This window comes from Myotis daubentonii, chromosome 18 (assembly GCF_963259705.1).
Source record: "Myotis daubentonii chromosome 18, mMyoDau2.1, whole genome shotgun sequence".
Classification (NCBI taxonomy): Eukaryota; Metazoa; Chordata; class Mammalia; order Chiroptera; family Vespertilionidae; genus Myotis; species Myotis daubentonii.
In genome coordinates, this window is record NC_081857.1 from 21,744,485 (window position 1) to 21,759,325 (window position 14,841).

The following is a 14,841-nucleotide window of genomic DNA, read 5'->3' on the forward strand; positions in this document are numbered from 1 at the left end:
TTATTGGTTCCCTGTTACTGCCCCACATTTAACATGCTCTACAATGTCCCTCCCATTCTCCCAAGTTTCCCCCCAAATAACTCCCATTTCTATCAACACAATCTTCACTGTTCAGTTGTCTGGGCTTAAAAACTTGAAACTTTTAGTCACAATATTTCTATTCCCCTTAGGGACTGTCCCAAACCTTCACCCTTCCTCTTGTGACCTCATTGGAATGCCATCTTCTTCGTTCTTCACACACAATTTTGTCTACATCATGGAGGGTACTGATACCAGCAAGGGTGAACTACTTGATCTTCCTGCCCTCATCCCTAGCCTAACCCAAAATCTTACCTAGGATGATCTCAAACTGTGATACAGTCATTACAACAAGATCTGATCAGGTTAATATCTGAGGGCAGAAACCACTCCTATTCATCTCCGCATCTCAGCCTGGGTACAGGCCTGGCTCAAAGTTGGCTTCAACAGATATTATGAAAGAAATAAAGGAATGAATCCCATAAATGCCTTGTCCTCTGTTATATGAATGAGGTCAGGGGAGATTGGGCTCTTGAATTAATTGAACCTCTTCTCTCTTCACCCTGGCCTAATGCCCTGCCTGTATGATTAAATTCCTTAATAGAATCTGCCCTGGCTAAGCACCACATACAAATCCCTCAGCATTAAGTAGTGGAAAAGCTTCCAAGTGCTTAGAGAAGAAAGAGATTGGTGCTTCAGCATTGGGATGTGAGACGTGTCAATGGAGGAATGTCCATCTACTCCTTAGGTACTAACCATCTGGGAGTACTGATGACTGTTTCATACCAAAACCAATTATGTGTTCGGCACTGCACTGACAGGATGAAGATCAAAACAGCAGCCCACATTTGTTGATCACTTACTGTGGGCTAGGCATAACTCTGGAATAGGCAACCTCGTTACTACTTCCATCTTACAGGTAAGAGAATGGGCTCAGTGTCACATAGCTAATAAGTGCTCCAATATTAGCATCTTTTTTAGGTTCTTCACCCTTTCTCTTCACTGTCCTCATCACTTCCATTAAATAAATTGATTCCTCCATCCTGTCTCCCAGCTATCCACCCTTCCTTCGATGGCAACACCCTCGTCTTCCCACCACCACATACAGATAGGCTGACATCTGCCCTTATCCTCTCCTCCTCCTCTTCTGGGCCCAAAGAACGGTCCCTCCTCTACTCAAAGCCAGTCCCTCCACCTGCATATCTGATGCTGTCCACACATCTTCTTAGGAATTTTATTATGAATTACCTTTCCTTAACCTATCACTTTTCCATTCAAGTGGATCCTTTCTGTTGGCATTTAAATGTGTTCAACTGTCTCTCATTAAAACATAATGAAACCACAAACATTGTATCCCCTGTGACATTCAATACTATTTGCCACTCAATAAATATTTGCTGACATCTTGTGAATGCAATCCTCACTTTTCAACCCAACTCTGTCTAGCTTCTGGCCTCATTACTCCTCTGAAGTCGCCCTTGCTAAAGTCATCAACAGCCTTCACACTGCCAACACTGTGCTCCTGTGGAGCCCTGGGGTTCTACCAGCTGGACTGAGGGTTTCCTGCACTAAAATAGAATCTTGGCAGTCCTTCCTCAATTCACAGAAAAATGAGCTGACAGAATATTCTCAATTAAAAGTTTTTGTTCTATAAAGTTCTCTTTCTTAAAACTTAGTGCCTGCTATTCTATATCTGTGGTAGAATCTAGCATAAGATGCTCTCTGATTTAAAAATTATCATATATTCAGCCATTTTAATATGTAAATATTTCACAGTGTTATCCGGAGAGCATCACAGTTTCCATGGAGTTCAGGACATGAACAAGTGTTTGATACTCACTGGCCAAATCCAAAGAAATAATGTTTTGCTCTTTGATTTGTTCTCTTGGAGGTATCTGGTACTGTTTATCATGCTGTTTGTTTATTTTAGCAACCAGCATTTATTGAACATACAATTCCCCATTACCCTTTGTCCCTATTTTCACTAAGGCATTTATTACCTTCTCTTGTGATCTCTCCCATGGACAGGCATATCTTGTTTTATGGGGCTTCACAGATACTGCGCTTTTTACACACTGAAGGTTTGTGGCAGCTCCATGTTGAGTGAGTCTCTGGGCACCAATTTTGCAATAGTACTTGCTCACTCCATGTCTCTATGTCACATTTTGGTAATTCTCCTAATATTTCAAAATTTTTCATTATTATTATGCTTGTGATGGTGATCTGTGATCAGTGATCTTTGATGCTGCTAGTGTTAAACCCTCCACCAGCAACAAGATTACAATTCACTGAAGGCTCGGATAATGATTAGCATTTTTTAGCAATAAAGCATTTTTTACTTAACGTATGTAAACTTTTTAGACATAATGGCATTGCACATTTAATAGACTACAGTATAGTGTAGACATAACTTTTATATGCACTAGGAAACCAAAAAATTTCTGTGACTTGCTTTATTGCAATATTCACTTTATTGCAGTGGTCTAGAACCGAACCTGCCATATGTCCCAGGTCCGCCTGAGTTCCTGGAGGTCTTTCCCTTGATCTTCCTGTGGTATTTCCTTTTATCTCTCCCTAGCCAGCCAAGCACTTGGCCCAGACACACGGATTATGTCTGTTGAGTGCAGGAATAACAGAATGAGTGAATAAGCATGAAGAAAATGGTCAGGAGGAAGGAGAACCCTCCTCTCAGTGCTCTTCCTAGGCCCTGCTGCCTCCTCACTGAAAAACTAATGGTGACAGCAGTCTGATGCCCAAAATGTTGATTTTACATCTGTAAAACACCATCCATTATTTTTAAAGCAAAATGAATCTGATATAAACGTATTATAGCTTTATAGATCTTGGGCCTGTGGCCTTCACTTTTAATATCTAATCTATGGTCAAGCTGTGTTGATTTTACCACCCAAAAAAATCATAGTGATTGATTATTTTTATGGGGATATAAACAGTTTCATTCTGTGAGTACCAAAAAAGTACTATGCAGTATGTCTATGACAGAAGTTGGGTAAATGAAGACATTACGAATATTGATTTATTTTAAACACTCCATATTCTATTGTAACCCTATGCCTTTAGCCAAGCTGTTTTCTTAGCCACTTCTACTGAGCTTGCCTACCAAAATCATACTTAACATTCAAGGTCCAATTAAAAACTCACCTCCTCCAAAGGACCTTAATAGTCTACCAGAGTTACCTGGGCCAGCCTTTGATTCACTTTAGCTCCTCTGCACATGACAGCATATTGCTTGTATCTCCCCTAAGGGTGAACTTTAGTCTGCAGGGCCCTCTTGGTGATGTGAGTGCTCCTCTCCCAACTCTGCCTTGTGGGCAACTCAAGCCCAGGGACCATGCCACCCACATCTTTCTGTCTTCCCAGGGCCTTGAACAATAGATATTTTCTAAACTGAAGTGGTTAAACAGGTCATCCATTACAGCATGCTATGCAAACAACACTTTTTGTGTGCGATATAAGGTGACTTGTAGAAAATAGTTGGGGCGCCCTCCTGGCTAGGTTCTGGCAGCCGTGGCCAGAGCCCGTTCCAGCTTCTTGCTCTCACCCCTGCGGGCAGCAGCAGCACACAGAAGCAGCAGCTGTCCAGTGTGCCCCAGAATTTATTTTGGGGAAAATTCAAGCTGTTTCTTTCTGAAGTGGAATGTGAGTCAGAGGTGAGCCCAAGCCTGTGAGCTGCGTGGGAGGAGAAAGGTTTGCAATGAGCAGGGCTCTGAGTTCTCAGGCTATTTTTTTTCCAAACAGACTCCCAGCACAGACCTGCGGCTCAGAGACCACCCCGTTCACCTTCCTCCTTGGGTGCAGACACAGGGCCTCATAAGCCCATCCTCACTGCCCTTCTCGGCACTACATCTGGACCAAAGCAGAGGCAATCACTCCTTCTCCTCCCTCTGTCCCTGGGGAACATCACACACAGCCCACTCAGCCCAACCCTAATGCACACACAGAGATAGAAGCAAGACAATGGAAATCCAAACCAAGAACGCTGACTGCTTTGTCCCTGAACTGTGCCTTGTCCAAACCTATCCAGACTGCAAAGATTCCAGATCCTCTATCAAGGCATGAAATGCTCAGCCACATGCTGTTAATGCCCAAACTGAGTTTGCGAGCACCTGTGTGCAGAGAACAGAAAAGTCATTGAAGGGGGAGCAGAAAGGTGTTGTTTGCTTGATGGCAATGAGCCTGGGCTCTCATACATACCTGATCAAGAGATTAAATGACATAGTGTGGGCAGAGTGCTTAGCAGACTAACTGAAATGAAGCCTAACCCCCCAACAGTGCAGGGGAGCCCCGTCTGGTGTGGCTGGAAGCGAGCCTTTCTTCCATTGCTCCTGCTGCTCAACAGCCTGTCCTACCTGAAGGAGTGGAGGCAGTGCCTGATACCTGCCTCCATCCCCTTCGTGCGTCCGCTGGCCTCAAGCCTGGGTGATCAAGAAGGCAATTCTTGGGGGAGAGGAAACACAACTGAGCTGGGCATCTGTGCTGATAAAAAGCACCCAAAGGGGCATCCAGGGACACATGGACGGATAGTGTGAAACTCAAATAACCTTCCCTCCTCCTCTGGGGCAATAGAGCCCTGGGTCCCAGAATAACTTCCAGCCCTCTTCTTTCAAGCGGATCTCTCTTCCTCTCCAAATACAACACCATAAATAAACGGACATACCCTCTGCCCCTCAGATATCCAGCCACAGAGCTCCTCCCGTGCCCTTATTAATGCCATCCGATTGCTGATGCTTCATCCTGTATAGGGGAACATTATGGCAATAAAAAGAGAGGTAGTTTCTATTTCTCCATTTTGCTTTCAAAGTTGGAGGATAAGATCCTGCCTATCCAGCTCAGAGAGGTCTAAACACACACACACACACACACACACACACACACACACACACACACACACACAATTCCAGTTTTCCAAGCACAACCTGCGTAGTGAAAGGGATTTTGGATGGCCAGATACTATGGGCTCTGTGTGGTCTCACAGCCTGCTGGCTTTTATTACAGTGGAAACCTCTTAAGCAACCCGAGGGTGTGTGTGTGTTTGGGGGGGGGGGGGAGGAGTAGTCCCACACCATTCAGCTAGAAAAGAGCTTGAAAGAATGTCAGGCACAGAGCAAGGAGAATAATTTTTAAAATAGTTAATGCAATCACATGGTTCAAAATTGAAAAGATACAGAGGGTTTACAGGTCCACTCTCCCTGGAGGCAACAGATATTAGGTTTTGTGTATCTAGTTATGCACTGACAAGCAAATATCTTGGAACACTCCCTCTTCCTCCTCTCTTATAACGTGAACAGTAGCATATTATAAACACTCTATGCATGTTTTCCACTTAGCCATGTATCTTGCAAATTGTTCCATGTCAGTTTTAGAGTAAGCTTCTCCTACTTCTTTTTTTATGGATGAAGAGGCCAGTATTTGACTATCTGGGAGTACCACAAAGTATTTAACTACCCCCTGTGGTGAGTATATAGGTTGTTCTTTCTCAGCTCAAATAATGCTACAATATACACGTTTCTTTGTGCCCTTAGGCAAGCATAACAGCAAGATAAATGTCTAAGAAACGGAACCACTGTGTCAATGGCATGGGCATTTCACATTTTGAAAGATGCTTCTAAAACGCCTTCCAAAGAAGTTGTATCAATTTATTCTCCTACCAGCAACATATGAAAGTGCCTGTTTTACCAGAACCTCATCAGTAGCTTATCAGTCTTTATGAAGTCTGCTAACTGAATGGTAAATAAGTATGTCATTGTAGTTTGCATTTTACATGTTAAAGAATTAAGCTCTGTGTATTAATTAAATCCCTGAGTCCTACGTGGAGTGAAGAGCATGCATTTACCAGGCCAGCACTATCCGGGAAGCCTCTTGTTCACAATGGCTCTGGGTTTTCAGTGACTGCGTATGTGTCAGTTCTTCGTGGGAGGAGAGTGGCCCCGTGGAAGGAGCAGGGACTTTGGAACCAGAGAGACCCGCATTCCAAGCATAGCTCTGCCACTTACCAGCTTAAAGATCTTAGCAAATCACTTAACCTCTTCCAAACTCAGTCCACTCACATGAAATATGGGGATAATGATACTGATTTCACAAAGCCTTGTGCATGGCACATAGACGGTACTTAACAAATGGCAGCAACTTTCCATCAGGCCAGATCCTAGACCTCAGGGCCCTTTCACAACTGACAAGAACCTGGAACAGCCCCGCTAGGGCCAAATGGCTCTTTCGTTAAAAAGCTACGGGAGGATTCCCAGCTCCTCCTGTGACCCACCCAGCCTCCTTCCACAGTTAGCAGGAGATACCGCTAAAACCCCTCGCTGTGCCTGGAGGGTAGAGGGGCTGTTTCTGTGCCAGGCTTCCCTGTTACCAGATGAGGTTTGCATTCAGACAGAGGCACTCTCTGGACTGAGCAGGGCTCATTTCCAATTACAGACGGGCAAGCTAGATACAAGACAGAGATCCTTGGGCAAAACACGAGGGATTTGCCCTCCCCAGCATTGGAGCCTTTCCCGAGCACGGTTTTCGATGAGGCCACAGAACGCAGATTTCTAGTTCTGGCAGAAATGCCAGCGATGCCCCAAACAAGGTTTCTATGTACACATGGGACCCCGCCCCCCAAAAGGACTTCAGAGGCTTTTCCCATTCCCACATGGTCCTGTCTCATTTCATCCCCCCCGACTGTAGAAACTATAGCCATGCCCCTTATGTGAGAGGGGAAATGATGCTATTGACTCAGCTAATGCCACAGCTAAACCTTGGGGAGCACATTTTAGTTCCTGTCTGGGTGCCAACATGACCCTCTATCTCTATATGCTGGTTTAGGTCCCCTCAGGCATGGAGCTGAGACCCCCTGAGAGAGAACTGAGAAGTTACAGCTGCTTTCAGAGAACATTCCTTTGCTCTGTTTTCCCCTAGAAGGGAAGGGGCAGGACCTGAATGTACTTAGGAACGCTGCACTAGCACACACAGGAAACTGCCTTTCCCCTGAGGTCTCCGAATCCCCCGATTCTGAAGCAGAGTGGACACACGGGATCTAAAGTCCCTGCATCACTGTTTGTCTCTTACGCGACATAAAATGTGGGTCTGGCTCAGACACTGGAGGATGTGGCAGGGCACTGGGATCCGACCGCACAGACGTCCACCCCTGCCAGTTACACTGCTGCCTCTTCAGACGCCCCTAGCCCAGCCCATGAGGCTCCCCTCCTCCCAAACCCTGTCCTCCAGCCAGGCCACGAGTGCGGGCTGGGGTTAGGGTTAGGGCTCCTGGCTGGATACCTACCCCCCAAAGCTGTTAGAAGAGCAAACTTCCAGGTCTCCACACAAACCCACTCAGAGAAAAGGAATGCTCGAGTGTGGCTGAAAAACCTGGGTGGTGTATGGAGCCCCAGAGTGCTGATGGAGAAGACAGAGCTCCCCCACTGCCTCCTTCGCTGCCGTGGGGGACCCAGGACGCCACCTTTGCCGCCAGCCTGCTGGAGCCCTGCACTTGGTTCACCCCAGCCTGGCCAGAGACTCAGAATGAAGGAGCAGAACTAGGCTTTCTTCCTGACCCGAGGCTTTTTGCTCGCCCCTTGGTCTCTCTACTCGGGCCAAATCCTCCTCCAAGGCCACTGAGCGAGGGGGAGAGAGGTGGCTTCGCTGTGGTTGGAGTCTGGAGCCCAGAAGGCCACACCAGCCCCAAGGGATAAGGGTGAGGGCCACCGGCTCTGGGGCGTTCGGAAGACTTGCCTGGTGGCCCAGGCGAGGGTCCGGTGTCTCCAACCCTGTTCTGGACCCGAATGCACAGGCAGATGGGTGGAGGCGCGCCACTAATGCACCGCCTCCCTCCTCATTCTATACAACTCCAGGAAAATCTCCAGCAAACCTAGCCCGGTGGCCAGGCGGGCCCAGAGGTGCCTGCGCTCTCGGACCCACCTGGCCGCGCAGACAGATCCGGCCGCTCCCCCCCACTCGGTCCCCGCGCCTCTCACTCACACGCGCCCAACGCTCAGGCCACCGCATGGTCCTCGGGTGGTCGCGGCACGGAGGAGCAGCAGCGAGTCCTGTGGGGTCCGGCTGCAGGAGGAAGGGGCCGCGAAGGAGAACGGCGAGGCGGGCGGAGGCGAGCGCTAGGCTGCACTCTGGGGCAGGGACCCCGAATCCTGCCAGGAGGCGGGGCGCTCGACCTGCAGCCGGACTACCAGGCCGGAGCCGCCCGCCTCCCCCAGCACATCCGCGCCCTTCAGAGTGAACGAGAGTGAACGGCTTACTGTGCCGAGGGAGAGCCAACTGCGGACCCAGCCCAGCCCAGCCCGACAGCGCCAAGGTCAAGCTCGAGATGGACAGTGGGAGGCAGCCCGGGCGCGCTATCTCGGTGCAGAGGCGCACTTTCGAGGGACATCCCCGCGCGCGAACCCAGTGTCCTGCGGGGTCCTCCACTCGCCCGGCCCCGTCTCCGCCCTCCTCTTCCTTCCTTGGAGGAACCAGGTGCCCAGGAGCGCCCCAACCCGTTACCGTTACCGAGGCTGAGCCAGCTCCGCGCCTGAGGCAACTCCCGCGGGGTCTGCGCTCGTCCTTCCGGGCACCGGGGCTGGGGTGGCGCTCTGAGTACTGGCCCTGCACCGAGCCAGCCTAGAACCTCACGGCCCCTCCAGGTGGCAGGGCTGGGGGCAGGTACCGCGCGACCTGATTGGCGCTGGCCCCACCCCTGGGAGAGCCCCCACCCCAGAGCCTGTTCACAGGAGAGCGAAGGGAGGAGATAGAACAGCGCGGGCTGGTGCCTTCCTCTAGCTCCTGTACTTGTGCCTAAGAAATGCAAACTCGGAGCTCGGCGTGCTATGCACAGACAGGTCCAGCACGGGAAACCCTGCGAGAACGTCTTAGGACCAGGGTGAGTCGCTGCCCACAGGACTCCCGGCGGAGCAGACTGTGTAATTATAGTTGTGATGGGGAGATCTGGCAGGAAAGAAGCAAAGCCGACCGCCACTCCACCCACAGTGAATGTTTAAAAGTCTACCGGCTGCTTCTGCGCTGTACCCCTAATGGCAATTTCTGACATCAGTCTGCTCTGAGAACATGACCGGAGGAGATGGAAGGGAGCTGTCACTTTTTAGCACGTCCGAAGCATCTCAACGTGGAACTCTTCCCTGCCCTGGTCTGCTCATCTTTCTCCTCACTCTGCTCTCCAATCCTGGTTGCACTGAAGACCGGGAGTAGGGGTGGATGGGGCCACCCAGGTTAACAGGGGCTCAAACAGGGAGTGTTCTCCTCAAATCAAATGTGTTCCTCTGCATACCCTGGGTAGTCTGGATGATTCAAGTCAATGGTGAATAATGCATCAATAAAAAATAAAATAACATATAATAAAATAAAAAGCTTGGTCCCTCAGCCCAGGCCCAACTTGTAAAGTAGAGGGAGTAAGAAATTTAGCACTTGGAGCAACCTGTATTATTCCTAAATCACTGTTCTAAACAAACAAACAAACAAACAAACAAACAAACATCCAAAGGCAAGCTACCCACCTGATCCTTCCAGCAGGTTTACCGGTGGCTTCAACACTCCACTTATTTCCTCTCTCTTATCACAGGTTTTTAATTTTGACCTCAGATTTTCATGTGCTGTCTTTTCGTACACAAACTTCACACCTAAATTCCTCCATCTCATTTCTTCTCAAAGGCAAAACTGAAATATGAAGAGATGTGTTACTGGGTTATAAACAATTAGACAGAAAGTGAAGACAAGATACATGTATAGCCTCATGAGTCATCATAAACCAAAGCTGTGCAATCAGCACCCAGGTCATTGCCATCACCCCAGAACCTCCCCTGCCCACCAATTTCCATTCATAGCTCTTCTCTTCCCTTCCCTTCCCTTCCCTTCCCTTCCCTTCCCTTCCCTTCCCTTCCCTTCCATTCCATTCCCTTCCCTTCCCTTCCCTTCTCTCCCCTCCCTTCCCCTCCCCTTCCCCCTAAAGCAACAGCGATCCTTACTTTATAGTATTTACGTCCTTTATATCTTTAAAGTTTTATAAAATTGTTAAGCATCCCTAAACATGACCATTTAGTTTTACTTCCTGTTTAGCATGAACTTGTGTGTGTGTATGCTTCTGGCCTCTTTTTTCACTTCATTATGTCTGTGAGGTCATTCATTCTTGTTGCATGTAGTTATAGTTGCAGCCACTACAAATAATACTGCTAATAAAGTCCTTGTATATCTCTCCAGGTGTGCAAATGCAAACTTTTTAGGGTGTATACCTTGGAGTAGAATTGCTGGGCTACAGGGTATGCTTATATAACTTTATTAAAGAACTAGGGGCCCGGTGCACGAAATTCGTGCACTGGGTGTGTGTGTGTGTGTGTGTGTGTGTGTGTGTGTGGTGTCCCTCAGCCCAGCCTGCCCCCTCTCACATACTGGGAACCCTCAGGCATTGACCCCCATTACCCTCCAATCGCAGGATCAGCCCCTTGCCCAGGCCTGACGCCTCTGGCCTAGGCGTCCAGCCCGGGCAGCGGGGACCCGCAGCTGCAGCGGCCCCACGATCGTGGGCTTCGCTTTAGGCCCAGGCAAGGGACCCCTAGCTCCTGGGACTGCCAGCTTCGACCGTGCCCAGCTCCCATCGCTGGCTCCACCCCTACTTCCTGCTATCACTGGCCAGGGCGGAAAAGGCACCTGATTCTCCGATCATGGCTGGGGGGCAGGGCAAAGGCGGCCCCAGGGCCGCCTTTGCCCTGCCCCCCAGCTCTTAGCTCCCCCCTGGGTTTCCGATCACTGTCAGTGGCAGGGGGCTTCTTCCTGCTTTCCCTTTCGCCTCCCTGCATTGTGCCTACATATGCAAATTAACCGCCATCTTGTTGGCAGTTAACTGCCAATCTTAGTTGGCAGTTAACTGCCAATCTTAGTTGGCAGTTAATTTGCATATAGCCCTGATTAGCCAATGAAAAGGGTAGCTCGTACGCCAATTACCATTTTTCTCTTTTATTAGTGTTGATACCATATTGTTTTCCAAGGTGGTCTTCAAATTTACACTCCCACTAAAGATGGATGGTAGTTGCTCCACATCCTTGCCAAAACATCGTATTGTTAGACTTCTTAATGTTTATCAATCTGGTGGATGCGTAATTGTATCACAATTGTGATTGTCATCCATACCCTTAATTTCTAATAAGGCTGAGCGCTTTTACATGTGTTTATAGCCTATTTGAATTTTGTCTTGTGAAGTGCTTGTTCAAATCTTTACCTATTTCTACAGTGAGTCATCTGACTTTTTCTTGATTTATAAAAGCTTGTTGTTTATTCTCTCTATATGCCTTTGTCAGTTATAGGCTGCAAGTATCTTCCTCTACTTGCTAATCTTGATCATTTGATCAAGAATAATTTTTAAAATCAGAATGTTCATTTTGAGATAATTGTAGGTTCACATGCAATTGTAAGAAGTAAGACAGATAGATCCCAGGTACCCTTTACCCAGTTTGTCCCATTATTAACATCTTGCAAAACTTTAGTCCAATATCAAAACCAGGATATTGACATTGGCATTGGCATTGAGACACTCAAGATACAGAACAAAACCAGAAGAATCCCTCATATTTCCCTTTTATAGTCACATCTACTTCCCTTTAACACCCCTCCCCATCCCTAACCTCTAGAAACCACTTATCTGTTTACCATTTATAAAACTGTGGAATTTCAAGAATGTTATATAAAGGAAATCATACAGTATGTAATCTTTTTAATTTTTTCCATACAGTGTAATTTTGGGGAGATTCATCTAGGTTTATTTATTGGGTGGTATGGACGTGTCATGGTTTGTTTAGCCACTCACTCACCCATTAAAAGACATTTGGCCGTTGTTCCTTCCCCCACTCCCAGTTTTGAGCTTTTACTAACAAACCTGCTATAAACATTCATGTACAAGTTTTTTGTGAACATGCGTTTCATATCTCTGGGATAAATGCCCAGGAGTAAAATTGCTGGATCATATGATAGTTGCATGCTTAGATTTTTAAGAGACTGCCAACTTGTTTTCTAAGGTAGCTATACCATTTTGCATTCCACTAGCAATGTATAAGTGACCCAGTTTCTCCACATCCTTGCAAGCATTTGATGTTGTCACTAGTTTTTAAGTTTTAGCCATTTGACAGATGTGTAGTGATATCTTATTGTTGCTTTAAGTTTCATTTCCCAATGGCCAATGATGTTGAACATCTTTCCATTTACTTATTTGGCATGGCATCTATACTTCCATCTACATATTCTCTTTGGCTATCTATTTATCTTTTGGCCATTTCTAATTGGATTTTTTGGTTTGGTTTTGTTTTACAAAAACATCGCTGAGTTTTGAGAGTTCTGTAGTCTAGACCCTAGTCCTTTGGCAGATATGTGGTCTGAAAATATTTTCTCCCAGTCTGTAGCTTGTCTTTTTACCCCTTTTACATGGGATTTTACAGAGAAAGTTTTTAATTTTAATAAGGTCCAAATTTTCACTTTTTCATACAGTGGGTCATGCTATTGGTGTAAATCTATCTAAGAACTCTTACTCTAGCCCTAGATATCAAAGATTTAGCTGTCGGTATCAAGTTGACAAATTTTCCTTCTATTCCTATTTTTGTGAAAGTTTTTGCTATAAATGAGTGTTGAATTTGTTGAGTGCTTTTACATCGGGTTATATAATCATGTGATTTTTGTTTTGTTCCTTTTTTAGCCTGTTAACATGGTAGATTACATTGACTGAAAACAACCAGCCTTGCATTCCTGGAATAAAGCCCACATGGGTTAGTATATCATTTTTTTATATTGTTTGAAACAATATTTACTAATATATTTTAAAGCATTTTGCATTGATATTCATGAAAGACATGGGTCAGTTTTATTTTTGGTTTTGGTACCAGGGTGACACTAATGTCATAAAATGAATTGGGAAGTGTTCCCTCCTCTTCTATTAATGGAAGAGTTTGTGAGGGATTGGTGTTAATTCACCTTTAAAAGTGTAATTCATCAGCTATCTGGGACTGGGTTTTTCTTTGTGAGTAGTTTTTAAATTATCAATCAATATCTACTTGCTATAGGTATTCAGATTTTTCTATTTCTTCTTGAGTCAGTGTCATAGTTTGCATCTTTGTAGGAATTTGTCCATTTTATTTAGGTTTTCTAATTTATTGGTGTACAATTGCTTATAGCATTCCTTCATCATCCATTTTATTTCTGTGCAGTTGGAAGGAGGTAGGAGATTACCTCCCTTTCATTCTTAAGCTTAGTAATTTGAGTTTATTTATTTATTTACTTTTTTGGTCAGTCTAGCTAAAGGTTTGTCCATTTTGTAGATTTTTTCCAATAACTAGTTTTGGTTTCACTGATTTTATATTTATTTTCTATTGTACTTATTTCCACCTTAATCTTTTTATTATTTCCTTCCTTCTTGCTTTGGGTTTAGTTTGTTATTTTTTCTAATTTTCTATAGTGGATGTTTAGGTAATGAATTTGAGAGCTTTGTTATTTTTTAATATTGCTGTTTACAGGTATAAATTTTTCTCTTAGCACTGCTTTTGCTGCATAAGTTTTTGTGTATTGTTTTTATTTTCATTCATCTCAAATTTTCTAATTTCCCATGTGATTTCTTCCTCGACCTATTGGTTATTTGGGAGTGTATTAATTTATTCATATTTCTGAAATTCTCAAATGTTAATATTATCTAATTTTATTCCATTCTGGTAAGAGAACATACTTCCTATGATATCAGACCTTTAGAAGTTATTGAGGCTTATTTTATGGCCTAACATATGGTCTATCCTAGAGAATGTTTCATGTGCTGTTGTTGGGTGGAGTGTGCTATGGATCTATATCTAGTTGTTTTATAGTGTTGTTCAAGTCTTCTATATCATCATTGATATTCTGTCTAGTTTTCTATCTATGATTGAAAGTGGGATTTTAGAAGTTTCCAACTTTTGTTTGTTGAACTGTCTCTCTCTTCAATTCTATCACTTTTTGTTTTATTTTTGAGCTATAATGCCATTTTTCAGATCTGAATATGCAAGCACAACTTTTAAAGTTTCACCATTAAGTCTAACATTTGCAGGTCTTTGTAGATGCTCTTTATACAGAAGGAAACTTCTCTCATTCCAGTGGCCATGGCATTTTGCAGTATGACTTTGTACTTCTCCCCTGAAGAGGTGGGGTCTCTTTGTTCACCTCCTAGACTCTGGCTGTCCTTGGGACTTACTAACAGAATACGGTGGAATATGGTGCAAGTAATACTGTATGAGTTCCAAAGTCTAAAGCTTAAGAAAGAAGCCCTATAACATCTTCCCTTGTCATCTTAGAGCCCCGAGACCACCATGGTGTAAAGAAACCCAGGATGAAAGACCATGTAGAGAAAGAGTATCCACCACTTTTGCCATATACTGTTCATTAGGAGTAAGTCACTAAATCCATCCCACACCCAAGTACAAATATTGTTCCCCTTCCCATTCGCTTTACCCGAGAGCAGAGGTTCTCAACCTGTGGGTCGCGACCCCTTTGGCGGTCGAACGACCCTTTCACAGGGGTCGCCTAAGACCATCCTGCATATCAGATATTTACATGATGATTCATAACAGTAGCAACATGACAGTTATGAAGTAGCAACGAAAATAATTTTATGGTTGGGGGTCACAACATGAGGAACTGTATTTAAAGGGCCAGAAGGTTGAGAACCACTGCGCTAGAGTCTATGATCCCAACCATCAGCCGGGGGTGGGGCAGCAGCCACACCTTGGGTGAACCATGGACTCCAACTTTGGACCTCTAACCAGAATCCCCAAATGCCCCCCAGTGGCCCCAACTGTAAAGCTCTTTTCTTTGTAC

The 14,841-nt window shown here is 45.4% G+C and overlaps 1 protein-coding gene across 4 annotated transcripts in view; it reads right to left on the bottom strand.

Moving 5' to 3' along the window:
- LOC132220497 (protein FAM163A-like) overlaps positions 1-9,004 on the bottom strand; it is a 48,367-nt gene extending 39,363 nt beyond the window's left edge. For 2 of the 4 annotated variants that reach the window (XM_059673649.1, XM_059673646.1), the window contains exon 1: positions 8,524-9,004. The gene's annotated coding sequence lies outside the window, so the exon portion shown is untranslated. Of the gene's footprint in view, positions 1-7,998; positions 8,469-8,523 lie in introns of those variants that run through there. The other 2 variants (XM_059673648.1, XM_059673645.1) reach the window with 2 other exon arrangements.
- Between the last annotated feature and the right edge of the window lie 5,837 nt (positions 9,005-14,841).